Source organism: Ambystoma mexicanum, chromosome 5q (genome assembly GCF_040938575.1).
Source record: "Ambystoma mexicanum isolate Mex_15411 chromosome 5q, UKY_AmexF1_1, whole genome shotgun sequence".
NCBI classification, from domain to species: domain Eukaryota; kingdom Metazoa; phylum Chordata; class Amphibia; order Caudata; family Ambystomatidae; genus Ambystoma; species Ambystoma mexicanum.
The window spans coordinates 1266734558-1266750687 of NC_090933.1; the positions used below are offsets into that span (position 1 = coordinate 1266734558).

The window sequence follows — 16130 nt, forward strand, 5'->3', positions numbered from 1 at the left end:
TGTGACAAGTAGAGAGTTAGAGGAGCGGAGGGCTCTACCAGGGAAGTATTTGGGGAGGGAAAGTTGGAGATAGCGTGGTCTCAGGCCGCAGAAAGTCTTGTGGATGATGCAGAGGTTCTTGAATTTGATCCTCGCGGCCACCGGGAGCCAGTGGAGAGATTTTAGGGCTGGAGAAATACGGTCCCCGGGCTTGAGGCCAAGGATAAGTCTCGCAGCCCTATTCTGGATTAGCTGAAGGGGGCGTAGGGAAGGAAAGGGGAGATTGAGGAAGTGGCTGTTGCATTAGTCCAGCCTAGAAAGGACCAGAGCTCTGGAGACATTGAGCTTCCGGGGAAGGTGAAGAAAGGGAGAATGCTTCTAAGGAGTTCCAAGATGTGAGGGGTGGAGGAGAGAGCAGAGTTGAAAATATCCCCAATGTTTTTGGCCTCACAGAATGGTGAGGTTAGAGGAGTCGAGGAGGGTGGCCAGAGGGTAGGAGGAAAACAGGGCACAGGTGTCCCAATTAGAAGGATCTCTGTCTTACTGGCATTACGACAGAGATCATTAGCCGCACACCATGCCTGGATGACGGTCAGACATTCGGGGATGAGAGAGGAGGTAGTAGAGGGAAGTTGGAAGGAAAGCTGTGTCCTCAGCAAAACATAGGAAATGAGGAGAGAGAGAGAAGGAGATCAGAGGGGCGAGATAGATTCTGAGCCACAGCGATAGGATGGATCCCTGGGGGACGCTGCATGTAGAGACTTAAGTGGTGGAGGAGAAAGGGCCCAGTTGTAGCTGGGAGGGGCAGTTGGTGAGGAAAGAGGTCAGCCATTCCAGTGCCCAGTCCGTGATGCTGAGGGTATCGCAGCAGTTTTATGAGGATAGAGCGGTTGACTGTGTCAAAGGCAGAGGAGAGATTGAGGAGAATGACAACAGCAGGAGAGTTAGTCAAGATGTGAGAGCATGTCTTCACAGGTTTTTGGAGAGCAGTTTCCATGCCTCTGGATGCCCAGAATCCAGATTGATGGTCATGGAGGCAACCAACAAGTTCAGTATGAAGGATCAGTTGTGGGAGGACCAACTTCTCCAAGAGTTTGCCCAGGAGGGGGTTGGTGGAGATAGGATGCTAGGTGGCCAGGCATAGTGTTCAGCAGACAGCTTTTTTAGGAGAGGGTGCACAAGAGGGTGCTTGAGGGATAGAGGGAAAGAGCCAGTGGTGAATGAGTGGTTACAGAAGTCGGCAAGAGCCTGGGTGAGAGAGGAGATGTCCTAAATGGTTCTAGAGGAGCAGGGGAGCACCTGTTTGAATGAGACCTTCATAGAGTGGACAACTTTCGTGACCTCATCAGGTGCTATGCGCAGGAGGGAGAAGAGTGCGGGGAGAGGGGAGGTGGAGATGAGGGTGGTAGAGAGTTAGGACAGGATGTCCTGAGTTTTAGATGTGAAATGGGAAGCTGAAAGCGATACAGAGAGGTTGGGAAGGAAGGAGATTGGTGGAGACTGCAGTTGGATTGGCGACTTCCTTGCAGATTTTGAAAAGTTCAGCTGTGTTGTTATTGGCTCCAGAGATGCGGGCTTGAATGTGGGCCCTCTTCTTGGAGTGGTTAGAGAAACGATATTGCTTTTGGAGCAGGTGCAGGCCAGTTTGTTAGAGGATGAACTTGAAGTCTGCCACCTCCATTCAGCAACTCTGCACTTAAGTTTCAAAGAAGCTAGATCGGAGTCGTGCCATATGTTGCACTTGGAGGCGGCAGGCTTCAGGTGGATCCTCATGACACGAACAACTATGTCAAGGGTGGGGTGAAGGTTAGTGAGGACACGGAGAGTCAGAAGCAGGGATGAGGAGGATGAATATGGAGGCAAAAGCAGCGAGTGACACTCGCTTCATTGGTCAGATGATGGCAAAGGAGACTGGCACTGCGTGAGACGGCTCAGTCAGAGGGCCGCGGGGCCCCAAGTAGGAGGAGAGGAGAGAGTGGTCGGACCAGGAGAGGGGGATGTCGCCGGAGATTAAGGCATCCAGAGTGTGCCCTGACTGGGTTGGCCCGGGTGGAAGAATAGTAAGAGAGGGAGTTACAGAACTGTGAAGTGGCTGATTCGGGGGAGTCTCGGTGGATGTTGAAGTCACCGAGGAGGAGGAGTTTGGAAGTAGAGGTCAAGCAGGAGGAGGTGAGGTTGGCCCCTGAAGAGAGGGATAGGGCCAGGGGGCCTGTAGATGGTAGCGAGCGTGAGTGAGCGAGTCGGAGGAACCCAAAGCCTACAGACCAGGCATTCAAAAGTGGGGTAGGATTGAGTAGGTATGATAGTCAGGGACCGACTCGGGGAGAATCAAGGCCACTCCACTTCCGGGTTGGTTGGGCCTGGGTTTGGAGAGGAGTTTGTAGCACTCAGGAAGAAGTGTCAAAAGCAGTTGACCACGTCCCGGTAAGGGCGAGGACGTCGAGGTCCAATTCATTAAGAAGGAGCCAGATGTCAGAGGAGTTTTTGACAGCAGACCAAGTGTTCAAAGTAGCTAAGTGAAGCTGATTACCACCTTTTAAAAGTTTTCCGAGAAGGGGTACAGGGGCGTGGTACTCCCATTGGTGGTGTAGGGATTAGAGAGGAGGAGTGGCAGGAGAAGGGAGGAAGTTAATGAGAGGGGGAGGGCGCCGGTCAAGAAGGAAAAGGGTTGGTTGAGAACCTTGGGCCATGATAGTGCCATTGTGATAGACATGATATTGCACCTAGAGGATTAGAAATATGTCAACAGTACTTCTCATCTAGTGCCAGCATTAATGGGTGAAGAGGAAAAAGTGGAGAGTGGGGAGTCCATAGGTTCGGGGAGGGGACAGAAAAGAGGATGTCAGTAACAGTCTGCCTGGAAGTGGCATTGACGTAGGGGTCATCAATAAGTTGGCCTGGTTTAGAGGACAGGAGAGCTTTTATTTTCTTCTGGACATTGTGAGCGAGTTAGGGTAGGTGATAGAGTAGCAGTTAGAATAGATAGGAGAGATGGAGAGTGCCATGTGGGCGGGTCTTGGGCAGAGGAGAGAGACAGACAGGAGCTGCACAGTGCACGAATAGCTCACCAGGCGGCCTAGCAGACAAGAAGGCACAGATGAGGAGGTGCTTTAAACAAGATATGTACAGGCTAGCAGGAGTTTAAGTAACCAGACTGGGAGAGCACTAACATACAGAAGAAAACAATTTATACACAGGCTATGTTTGAGCACCCATCAATACCAATTTGTTGGATTTAAACTGTGTATTATGTCCCAGGAATAATTGGTTGTATTTGTGTTCTTGGGCAAGGAATGAATGTTAATATTTGTGTCACATGTAAGTGCCTGTGCTCTTATTTTACCATAAATGTGTTTATGTAATTATTAAAGTGAATGTTGTCATACCAAAGAGTATATTTATCCATTGTCTCAGTACATTATATTTCTTACAGAAGCTTGTTCCGCCGCATTTACCCCCGAAGTCTTGGGCAAACCGTTTTGTATAGTTTTTTTGCGCAGGTGTTAGGCACATCTGAATTCCACTTTCCAGCAGAGCGCTAAAATGCAGCAGAAAACATGTGCAGATTTAAAGACACCGCTGAATTCAACTTTCCACAAGTACTAAAATACAGCAGAAAACAATGTATGCGTAGGTTTAAAGGCACATCTGAATTCAGCTTGACAGCAGAGTACTTAAATACAGCAAAGAAAAAATGGCGGTGGGAAAGACGCTGGAAACAGTAAACGGGGCCAGGACTAGACTGGGATTAAATGCATATTCAGTATTTGTTGTGAACTTGAATGGATAGCCAACATGCATGTAGGCGGTGCACAGATTATGACCGAGGTGTTGCTAGGGCGGGCATGAGGGGGCTATAGCCCTGGTTCTTTTGGTTGTAGCCCCGGATAGAAGCTCGGGGGCTACAACGAAAATGCTAGCTAGCCCCGAGTCCCAACATTAGCGTAGCCCCAGATCTTTCCCAGACCTAGCAACACCCATGGAGGAGGGTGAGGATTGTGGGAGGTTATAGAGGTTGCAGAAAGTAAAATCCAGGTCCTGGTTAAGAGCTGAAAAGTGGGGGTCCACGAGGACGCTATTGCACTAATCTCAGTTGCTGAGAACTTGGATGGTGGAGTGATTTGGTACAGCCAAGGCTAGATGTGATGACTTTTACAGATGTTGAGAACGTTACTTGGCTATCGAAACAGTAGATGTAGGATGTTAAAGTCACTGTCAGTGACCAAACAAAGAATTTCTGTTGGTTTTGTATGCAGCGTAAATTACGCCTTTCTTCCATGAACACTCAAAAATGTGTATTTGATTGTTCACAAATTATATCTTACCGTTTTTTGGACAGAGGCTATAATTAAAGATACCTAGAAGATGTAAATCACACACATAATAAGAATTAAAAAATAAGTATTTTTGTAATGTACTTTATCTCCACAAAGAATGCAAATTGTTGAGTTATGGGATATACATTTTGTTCTAACTAGCCCTGAAGAAGCTCAATCAAATGGTATTGAATATTACCATATAGTGAGCGAAACATGTGTTGGCTAGGTTAGTTGATGGATACTAGGTTAGTTGATGGATACTAACTATATTTTAATTAGACAACAGATTTAATAGAATTGTATTTCTTTGATAAATTATTAATTTAGATAGTACAGAGGAGATTGAATGTAAGTAATACATCATGGGTAGCAATATTTGATGTCAACGATCTTGACATGTTCATGGACCAAAGATGTAATTTCGTGAATTAAACATTAATTTGTGCAGCGCATAAAATACCAATAGAAATTATTCTATTCCGTGTGGTTATTTTCTATTGTGGTAATATATGCAGCAGTTTGGAGACACATTTGTCTATCTGAATAGGTCTATATGTAAATGAGGCGCACAATATCCCCAAATAGATAAGCGCCTGGGAGTGAGACTCTGTCGGAGACCACTCCCAAGATTTTGGACCTTTGGGTGATTGTGCAGTGAGGACAGGGAAAAGGGATAGAGAAGAAAGGGCGAGGCATTAGACTGTGAGAAAGATCACTTCCTTTTAAGAGACATTGAGCAGCATCATCCTGTCATGAAAAGCGTGGGCCAGTTAAGGAGAGAACGGAGGAACATATGTGGGTATCATCAGCAAAGAGATTTTATGGGAAGCCAAAGAGGGAAATTAGTTTGCAGAGCATTGAGACATGGATTGTGAGGAAGAGGTGACTGAAGACAGAGTACAGACCCTAGTGAGGTCCCCTGTTGCAAAGAGGTGAGGGGTGAGACTGGTTTGTGCCCAGTGTGAGGAGATGTAGAAGGGGCAAAAATCGTTAAGAGTGACGATAGTGGGGGGGGCTTGGATCCATGGAATGCTAAATTATGGAGGTGGTCTGGTGCAGGCAGAAGACAATTGTATGAAAGCTGACTGGTGCAGGCATAAGCATGTGGCTTGTTCAAGTCGAACATTGTATTTGGGCAAATGTGGTGTATGTAGAGTAAAGAGCAGTAGTTGTCTGAAACAAGAACAATGCCAACCGGATCAAAGCAGAAGGCTGTAGCAGCATGGGATGGGTGCACCCCATAATATTCTCTCTTCAGAGAGAATATTATAATCAGCACAAATGTGATGCAAGCAACTCTTGTGTAGACAGTAGGCTTGAGTAGCAAGGATGGTTGGAGCAGGATTGAAGAATGGGGCAGCAAAAAGCTAGAGCATTAATGGGATACTGCGTCAGGCAGAAGGCTAGAGCAGCAATTGGATGCTGGGCAGGTAGAAGGTGCAGCATCGGTTGCTGTGGCATGCAGACGGCTAGAGCAGCAATTTATTTAGTTGTACCGTGCCATAGCCCGCAGGCATTAGGGCGCATGTAAACGCGTGGACATTTCAGTTAAGACTGAACAAAACAAAAGACGGTGGCAGGATGCGCTAATTAGTCAAAGAGTAAGGTTTTCAGGCGTTTCTGAATATCAATGACCTCTGTTCAATGCGTAGATCTGCCCGGAGAGCGTTACACGCCTGGGCTACCTGCCTTGCCCCTTGTTCTTTTAATGCGGGGGATGGTGAGCAGTTCAGATGTGCTGGAGCATATAGATCTACTTTGTTTGTGTTGTACCAGGTTGTTTCAGGTATCGTGGAGATTCTCCACAAAGGCATTTATGGGTTAAGGAAAGTATTTTAAAGCGTACCCTTGCAGACACGAGTAACCAATGGAGTTTTTCCTGGAGTGAGTTGTATGTTCCCTTCTCGGGATGTTACACACAATCTCATCCAGAACAGGACTGCAAGACTTGTCCTTGGCCTCAAGCCCAGGGATCGTATCCCTCCAGGACTGAAGTCTCTGCACAGGCTCCCAGTGGCTGCGAGGATTAAGTTCAAAACACTCTGCATCGTCCACAAGGCCTTCTGGGGCCTCAAATAACTTCAACTCTCTTCCTAAATATCTTCCTTCTCGAGCTCTTCGCTCTTCCGCCTCCAACTCCCTCAGGGTCAGTCTCTTCTCCAAGCAACAAGTTGTTGGTAGATCTCTCTCCTCGACTGGGGCCTCCCTCTGGAACAGCCTCCCTGAAACTTGAGGAGAGCCACCTTCGGTTCCGGAAGCACCTTAAAACCTTCCTCTTTGCTTCTGCTTTTTCTCCCCCTCTCCCCTGCTGAATACCTGGCTGATACTGAGATTCCACTAGTTACCTGGCCCCTTCTGATCTCAAGCCCTAGCCCAGCCAGTTGGCAAGAATGCTTGCACTGCCTCCCTGACAACCATGCTCCTGGGGACTGTTTTATGTATCCCTACAGTCCCCCCACCAGCATTTACTTCAGCACTCTCCCTGCACTTGCCACCTGCTGACCACTCTTTATTATCTGGTTTATTTATTATCCGATGTACTGCACTTTCTGTTTTTATTTATCTTGTTTATATTATCCTGTGTACTTCACTTCCCCTCCCCCCTGCACTTTTCTTCCCTCTCCCTTGCACTTGCCCGATCTGAATGACACCTGGTCTAGTAAGATCGCTGTCTGTCTGTCTTCCCTCTGTTCCACCCCCTTTGCTTCGTCACGCCTTGAAACACCTGTATATATGCGCGTTATAAATGCCATACCATATCATATCAATCCTGATGGCATCTTTTTGGATTACTGTATATTATATTTGTGTCATTATAATGGCTCTGACTAGGGTTTCACGGTTCTAACGAGTAACCAGAAGTTTGATCCGACGTAATACTTTTAGGTGATAATGGGTGTTTTTTACACCACCATTAACCTGTGCATCAGCACTAAGGGAAGCTTTCATGAGGACACTACGGTCTTTACTTTGTCCAATACTGGAATAAGGCACCACTTTTCTTTTAAAACTTAAATATTCTTGACCGTGTTTGGCCTTTGCGCGTTTTGATCCATAGATCACAAGCTCTGTTTAAATACATCCAGCTGTAAGTTTTTCAGCTTTTGATGAAGTTAGTATAATTTTCACTCTGTTCCATCACTAGCTGAAAGTCATCAGCATAGTTTAAGTGTCCCAAATGTTCTAGTAGATCACACAGGGGTTTGATGTATATGTTGAATAGAGCAGGTTATGGGCATGCCCCTTGAGGAACGTCATAGTGTATTTGAGGTGGTTCAGAGGTAGCATTACCCCAACAAATCCTGGATCTTCTGTCACTCAAGAGTTTATCCACTCAATGGCATTATTGGAACCATTTCCTATGGCTGCTGTTAGGAAAGATTTCAATTTATGGGTAATTTTCCCTCCATTTGTGACACCCGCACCCACTCCTCAACTTTTTGCTTTTGTCGGACCATCCTAGCCTGATTTTGCCAATGGAGCCCAGCCTCCTGCTGTACTCTGCAGGGCTTTTGCTCATTTTGTTATGGGGAAACTGACATGGCCTTCAGACTGTCAGTACTGGGAGACTTTTGTTTCCCTTAGTCTGTCACTTTGTTGCTAGTTCTTAGCAACATTTTAATCCGTGCACAATTTAACTTCCATTACAGTGGTTTGGGGTCTCTTTGTCATTTTTAAGGCCCTAGACACCCTCAAAGGATTTTTGGTGAATGTACAAGTGTGCCCAGGACAGGGCTGGTGGCAGCAGTTACTTTTAAAGCATGTTTGACTCTTTTCTATAATCCAAACCACGTTTACCCCATTTGGCCCAGGACAGTGGCCAGTGCCTAAAATGGTCATGCCACACGGTCCTTTGTGTTGGCCATTTTGTCCCTTTGCTTTCCCCAGGACGAACAGACCTGGGAAATTCCTTATTTGGCCATGCAGACCACTGTTGTCCCGTCGGTACCCGTTTCTTATCGATCATAGAAGGCCTGCAAGGGCGCTTTGACCCGTGGAGTAGTGGGACTCACTATTCTCGGCACCTCCTGCTCAACCTGCAAACGAGCCTGCTCGGAAGTGTTCCTGGACCGCCCAGTGAACTGACCAGCTCATACGGGACCTTTGCCTTGGAAGTGCCAAAGTCTTGAGTGTTGACCCGAGATTTGGACACCTGTAAGCTGTGGGTAGAAGGCATTCTCCAGCAGAGTTTTGTACACCTAGCATTTCTAGGTCTGGAATCAGGAGACACCACCCGAACCAGAGCATACGCAGTACCTGTGGTGACGAGCTTTGTGGGTGCCTTGCTGCTGTTGCCCCTCCCCCCCGCCCCCCTGTGCCCTAAGACGAGCTGCAGTAGAACTGGCCTGACCCCTCCACCAGAAGCAGAGAAATCGCCACGGATTGAGGTCCCGGAACTCAGCCACTTAAAGCCAGAGGGATGCGCAACTGCTGGACTTGAATCGGCAAGTGACCAGGACTTTGCTAGCGAAGTTTGGTCCAGAGTGCGTGGGAGGGTCTGTGAGTACTTGCATCACTTACCAGTAGCCCCTGATGCATCTATAGACTTTTACGCCCGAGTGTCCTCTGAGGGCCACTCTCCCTTTGTTCCTATTCCTGATTCCTGGAAACCTCTCTGCCCTCTTGTAGAGACTCTCCTTGAATAGTGAGAACTTATTCTCCATTTCCTGAGCCACTACAGCCCCTGGAAGAAGACCCGTTTTGAACTTAACCGCATGATCGAATGCTCCGGCACTGAAAGTACTTTTGTGCGCCAGGCTCCACACTTCTTAGGGACTTGATTGCCTGTTAGTTAGGGTTTGAGTTGTTGAAGGACTGCCTAAGTATTTTCGCTCTGTATGACCCCTTTCTGTTACAGGTTGTGGATCTCTACTTGTTGAATGTCACTTTAGGCCACTGTTTACTGTGTATCTGTCATCAGGTCAGACAGAGTTCATAAATCTGTCTTAACAGCTGCTAAAGTTTGTAGCAGGTGCTTGTGATCTAGTAAATCAAAAGCAGCTGTTTGATCCAGCGTGATCAGCATCCCTGCTTTACTATCATCAAGAGTTCTCAACATTTGTGTTAGCTGGTCTAAGAGGGCACTTTTCGTCCCATGCTTGCTTCAAAAGCCCGATTGTTTGCTGTGAAAAAGCAGACGATTGTAGGTGTTCCTGCAGTTGTGAAGCTGGGATTTTGTCAATTATCTTTAAGAGGAAATGTGTGTTTGTAATGGGCCTAAGGTTAGAAACCTTCTTAGGGTTCAATCCTGATTATTTCTTTCTTTTTTTTTTATTAATGGGTTCACCACCACTTCCTTGATGGCAGCAGGGACAGATCTATGGGAGAAGGATGCATTAACAAATCTCCTGAGAAAAGGGGCAAGAAATTTAGTATTGCTCAAGATGATTTTATATGGAATAAGATCACAGGGCAAGAAGTTAAGCGCATGGTGTTTATCATTTCCCCCATCTCTGTGATAGAGACTGGTTTAAAATGGAACTGGGGATGTTTGTTGACATTGTATTGTATATTTATATAGCGCCTATACACATGATAGTGTTTCAAAGTGTTCAAGGAGGGTGGGAACAACGGGGGAAAAAACAGTTGTTCAGAGTCCTTGAATTTCTAAGACGATAACAGCTTGTACAGAGTAAGTGCGTGAATAACAAATTGAGACACAGCAAATACCATTGAGACACCATTCTTTACACAATCGCCCTCAGGGGTTCCGATCTGTGATTAAGCTACTTTTAATTTTCTAACGTGCTGACAAGACTTTATCAGAGAAGTCTTGTTGTACCCTAGCACAGTCATCTTTATTTGGTGAAAAAGGTCTTACTAGGGCATTTTGGTTTTTCCAACTTTCTAAAGATTTTGAAAAGTGTTCTCGTGTCATTGTTGGTGTTATCGATTTTGTTTATTGTAGAAACCCTTTTTTGTCTTGCAGATCTCGTGTTTGTATGCTTTTTCAAGCAGTTTCCAGTTCCTTTTATTTTCTTCGTCTTATTTTTCTCCCAGGCTCATTCGGCCTGTCTCTTCAACTTTTCTAAGGTTGATCAGGACCATGGTCAACCAGTTCTGGTGGTCTGGTCGGTCACAAATGATCTTAGATTTAATGGGGGCAACTTTGTCTAAAAATGTCATTATGTGTGATCAGTAGACTTTACTCGGTTTGCTTGGGGGATGCTGGCTGATCTGGGGAAGTGGAAGTATACACACAATTTCCACAGATAGCTACCCAGCTATTACATAACGTGGTGGAGGAGAAGAGTCACAAGGCAAGTGTTGTACCTTAATATAAATTAAATAAAAAAATGGTACAGTTGTGTATATACACACCACATTGTATTGAAACATCATCATAAAAAATGTTAATTAAACCGTAAACAAGAGATAAAACCTACATATCAACATTTCTGTCCAGTTAGAACATATCGGTATCAGACAATATGCTTGCATCAACATATATTGGCTATCGACCATCACAACAGTTATAGGTGTGGTTAGTAATCTTAGTGAGTGACAAATCCCCCACAGATTGTTTTGGAGAGGGACCTTTGCGCTCAAACTTTAGTGTCAACACCAAAGTGTGTTTCTGGTCTTGAACCAAGTCTCTTTATGGCCTAATCTTTATTTTGAGCTTGTTCAAGACTGTCTTGAGGACAAGAGCGCCAAGGGACCACTACGGTGGTGATAGTGCGCGGTACAAATGTCCTTTTAACATTAACCTTTGTGGTACGTGTGGACCACATGTTTTCGTGTCAACATGGACAATTATGTTGAAACATCTAAAAACAAACAGTTAAAACATTACACAACTGACCAATTTCACCTTGGAAGAATTAATTCTGACTCTTTTTCCTAGCCTAACACCAACAATATCTGTCCCTTATGTACAGCACTATATACTATGTTATAATAGCTTAAGCAACACTTGGTTTGCTTACATAGTGATCCATACACCATCAAAGAATTTGATGTTTAATTACTTTTCCCTTTTCTCTAGTTTTCTTGTACATCGTATGGCATGCATTTATATGCATCGTTTTGTAACAAGTTTCTCATAGTACTTTATATGTGTTTCTAATTTAGTTGGTTAACTTGTATTCATCAGTTAACATTTAGTTTATCTCTGTTTTTGAAATTTTTTCTTATCAGGGCGATCATTACCTGTCTTTGTCGAGGTATTCTGTTTCAAGCGCTTCTGGCGCAAAAGCATGAAGAAATTGTTGCTTTCATTCACGGTCCCGTTTTAGTGCGTTTTGCTACATTTTCACTAAGGGTGACGGAGTGTTTTTATCAACTCAATGTCAACGCATAAATCAGCAAATTCTATTATTGCATTCTAAACTTTTGTTATTCAATTAGCCTGAAATAAATTATAAGGCTTACCTATATCATGTTGGTTAGTTTTTTATTCAATAGGACTGGTTTTCTTTTGGGGGTATTTTCAGAAACTACGGATCATCAATTCTGCGTGTTTGGAGATGGACCGCTCTCTCTGAAAACGTTAGAGATAAGCCAGTGTAGGTCATTACATGTTGGAGGTTAGACCTGTATAAGCAGTGAGCCATAAACGGTTATATAAAACGGTTATATAAAACAGAGGTCCAAAAATAATTGGAAGACTCAAAATTCTACAGAAATATTGGCAGCAACCCCACGACAGGAATCAAAGAAGAAATGAACAGCTTGATGACTCATGCCTTCATGGAAGGCTGGATCAATGAGGACGAGAAAGCGTTGCTTATCAAACACAACCCAGTTACCCCGGCACAACATCTCCCTCTTGCCCCCCCCCCCCGTCCTCCGGGTAGACCAGACCAATTATTTCTGTAATTGGTTCATTACTTGAACCTCTTTCAATCTATGCAGATGTTTTTTCTCAGACCATTCGTTGGGAGGATGAAATCATTTGTACAGGACTCGACATCCATGATCAAGTTCCTTGAGAGTCTCGCCATCGACACGCAGGATCTTCTGGTCACTCTGGATGTGGAGTCCCTGTACATTAGTATTCCACACATAAGATGTGTGGAAATTATGCTTACTTACTTGGAAAAAAGACTTGATAAAAAAATTGCTTAGTGCCTCCAACTAGCCCTCACACAAAACGTTTTCATCTATGAAGGAGCATACTTTCAACAACTCCACAGGACCAACATGGGGGCAATGTTTGCCCCCGACCTGGCAAATGTATATATGGACGACTTCGAATTGAAATCCATATACGCTGATAACCCCTTCAGAGAAAATATTAAATCATGGCATCGATATATCTATGGCACCTTCCTGCTTTGGAGTTGCAGGCTCTTGAAAAACGAGAAGTATTCATGACGTGGTTGAATACACGAGAACCATCAATAACATTTACAATGGTGGTCAACAAAAACAAAATTACATTCCTTGACATAGAAATCTACAGGTCCATAGAAAACATACTTGGCACAACGTTATTTAAAAAACCAACGCATGAAAACATCCTCCTCTTATTTGAGAGCTTCCACCGACGAAGCTTGTGAGAAAATCTGCTCTACGGACAGTTTCTTCGCATCCGACGAAATTGTAATAATAAAGACTATTTCGAAATTAACAGCAGCAAATTAAAAACGAAACTCAAAGATAGAAGTTATCCAGCATATGTCATCAGACGATCTTATAAACTAGCCCAGAATGCGAACATACAAATATGCCTGACCAAACAATATAGAACCACCATTGATAAAATCACTTGTATTTCCTCCTTCTCTCCAATCAGTAATGATTTGAGAAGAAGAATCCAAAAACTGGAACATGATTCATACTGATGACTTCCAAATTAATCGGACTCATTTTGCATTTAAAAGAATGCCCAATCTAAGGGACAAGCTAGTGCATACATATGCATTATAAAAAAATAACATCCCGGAACAAACCACTCTCTGGCATCTTCCCCAAGTTAAGGGACACTTTAAATGTGGAAAATGCTCTGTCTGTCACCTAACTAACCTGGCACTTAAAAACTTTGATAAACTGTGCAACCAAATGGGCCATGTATGGGTTTAAATGCCCATGTGGCCTAATATATGTAGGAAAAACGAAAAAGCCAGTACGCCAAAGAATTAGCAAATACCGGTCCTGTGACAAAAATTGGGTGGTGGACAGACTCCTAGTAGAACACTTCAAAAACGCAAAACACAACTAATGAAGACATCTATTGGTTCTTCTTTCAAACACTAGACCCACACACACGTGGTTGCCACAGAGATTGAACATTGCTTAAACCTGAACAAAAATAGATTTATTCCCTTGATTCATTGAAACATGGATTTAACATTTGCATCGAGTGGAATCTGTTCATACATCGGTAATGAACTCCGCCAATGTGTGTAGAAAACATTTGCACAAAAAGGTACTCGGTCTCCCTCTGCTACAAACTATAAACACTGTATGGGCAGAGATGCGAATGCGAACCATGACTTTAAAGATCACGAAAATCCATGGTTTCTTCAACACACCATGATAATCGTTGAACATCTATCAGCAGACCTGATGTATGAGACATTTAAATACCATCAGTTATTCGTCATCAAATAGGAAGGCAGTAAATTGTTTCTGCCTTGATTTGCCATTTGAGAAGGTTCTTAAAAACCATGTATGACATGAATAGATATAATAGAATCCACAGAATATTGTAGCAACATCTGTTGCTCCACTACCTCCAAAATGGCGCTCATACTCACTGTTCATTGGTAACATACAAGAGAAGTCTAGACGATGAACTGTCAACCACGCGACTGTGTTAAAACACACAGCAGTGAGAACCGGTCGCAAGGTGAACGCGAAGCTGCAGCTGCTACATTGTGAACAAAGAAGTAAGTACTTCCTGCATAGATGATAAGATCATGCAATATACATTCTATGCCAGAATAGACTATTTACTAATATTATCTACAATGTTGTAGGTCGGAAAATACCAGCACAAGCTGCGATAGCAGGAACTAAAAAAGGAAAAAAGACGGAGACCCTGGGGGGACGGGCGGACTGGGGGAAAGGAAAACAATCCTTTTTTCACTGATCGGAATCACTACTGGGTTCTTCCACCATCCCCGCTAAATAAAAGTTACATTGATTAAGTTCTACCCCTGTTGCATTATCTAAGGCATGCATTAATAATAAAACGAGGGGTAAATAAGTGTATAACACCGATTAGAAAGCGGCGTGGTGCAAATATAAGTATAACCGTTTTTGTCTCACTGCTTATACAAGTCTAACCGCCAATATGTCATGATCTACACTGGCTTATGTCTGACATTTTCAGAGAGAATGGTCCATCTCCAAACACGCAGAATAGAGGTTCTGTTAAAAGAAGTTTCTGAAAATACCCCCGAAAGAAAAAAGAAAACCAGTCCTGTTGAATAAAAAACGAACCAACATGAAATAGGTAAGCCTTATAAATTATATCAGGCTAATTGAATGACAACAAAAGTTTAGAATGCAATCATTGAATTTGCTGATTTATGCATTGACATGGAGTTAATATAAACACAACACTCTCTCACCCTGAGTGAGAATGTATCAAAATGCACTAAAACGGGACCGTCAATGAAAGCAACCATCCCTTCATGCTTGTGTGCCAGAAGCGCTTGTAATGGAATACCTTGGCAAAGACAGGTAAGGATCTCCCTGATAAGAAAAATAAAAAACTGAGATAAACTAAATGTTAACTGATGAATACTAGTTAACCCTTAAGTGCCACCGACGAGCCGGCTCGTCAGTGGAAACCTCTCCAGGTTGCAACCGACGAGCCGGCTCGTCGGTTTTGGCACTCTTGAGCAAAACTGTAAACCAACCCCTGGGCTATGTGAGGGGGAGGTCCCCCCTCATTGCCAGGGGGCTGGATTACCTTTAGTTTCACGTCGGCGTGCGTAAAGCACGTCAGTGTGAAACCAAAAGTAAAATCACTGCAGCAGCCGGAGGTGAGTGCCCTTCCTTCTCCGCCTCGATCTCTGGCTGTATTTCAAGCCAGAGATCGAGGCGGGTATCGTTGGAAAGGGGAGATTCTCCCCTTTCCAAGGATACCCAGTGTGTGGCATTGCTGCCCACGGATCGGGCGCAGGGTGCGCGATCCATGGGCTGCAATGTCACCGGATCAATGCAGATCCGTTTGTGACGCGGGGGTGGGGGTGGCTGCTTACTAGGTAAATGGCCCCCTTCCGCCGTGGCCCCAAAGCATGGGGCCACAGCGCCAGAGACCCCTGGGGCAGATGATCACTGCACCCAGGGGTGAAAAAAAAAATGGGAAATTCGAGGGTAGGGTGGAGGTGGGAGGGGGCTTGGGGCCCTGGGGCCCACTAGGCCACCAGGGATACTGGAAAAAGTGGTGTCCTTGGAAAGGGGAGGTTCTCCCCTTCCAAGGACACCACATATACGAGGCATTGCTGGTCACGGATCAGCGCAGAACGCTCGATCCGTGACCAGCAACCCACTGGACTACCATGGATCCGTTTGTGACTTAGGAGGGAGGGGGGCTGCTTCAAGTAAGCAGTCCACTTTCCCTCCTCTGGCCCCCAAAGCATGGGGGCACATATATGCACAACCCTGGGGGCAGATGGCTGATCTGCCCCCAGGGAAGGGAACAAAAAAAATAATAATAAAAAAAAAAAACGTGATGGGAAGGGAGGAGAGGGTTTGGGGGCCCTAGCCACCAGGGATTTTTTGGAAATGCTGTCCTTGGAAAGGGGAGACTCTCCCCTTTCCAAGGACACCCTGTGTGACAGCATTGCTGCCCGCGGATCGGGCGCAGGGCGCTCGATGCGCAGGCAGCAATGCACACTAGACACAGGGATGTCTTTGAATGGGGGGGGGGAT

General features: G+C 44.8%; 1 protein-coding gene across 7 annotated transcripts in view; it reads left to right on the top strand.

Moving 5' to 3' along the window:
* TMEM276 (transmembrane protein 276) overlaps positions 1–16130 on the top strand; it is a 100185-nt gene that overhangs the window by 2476 nt on the left and 81579 nt on the right. For 2 of the 7 annotated variants that reach the window (XM_069621793.1, XM_069621796.1), the window contains exons 1-2: positions 14077–14134; positions 14581–14703. The exons of the other annotated variants lie outside the window; for them this stretch is intronic. The gene's annotated coding sequence lies outside the window, so the exon portion shown is untranslated. Of the gene's footprint in view, positions 1–14076; positions 14135–14580; positions 14704–16130 lie in introns of those variants that run through there. 7 annotated transcript variants of the gene reach the window in all.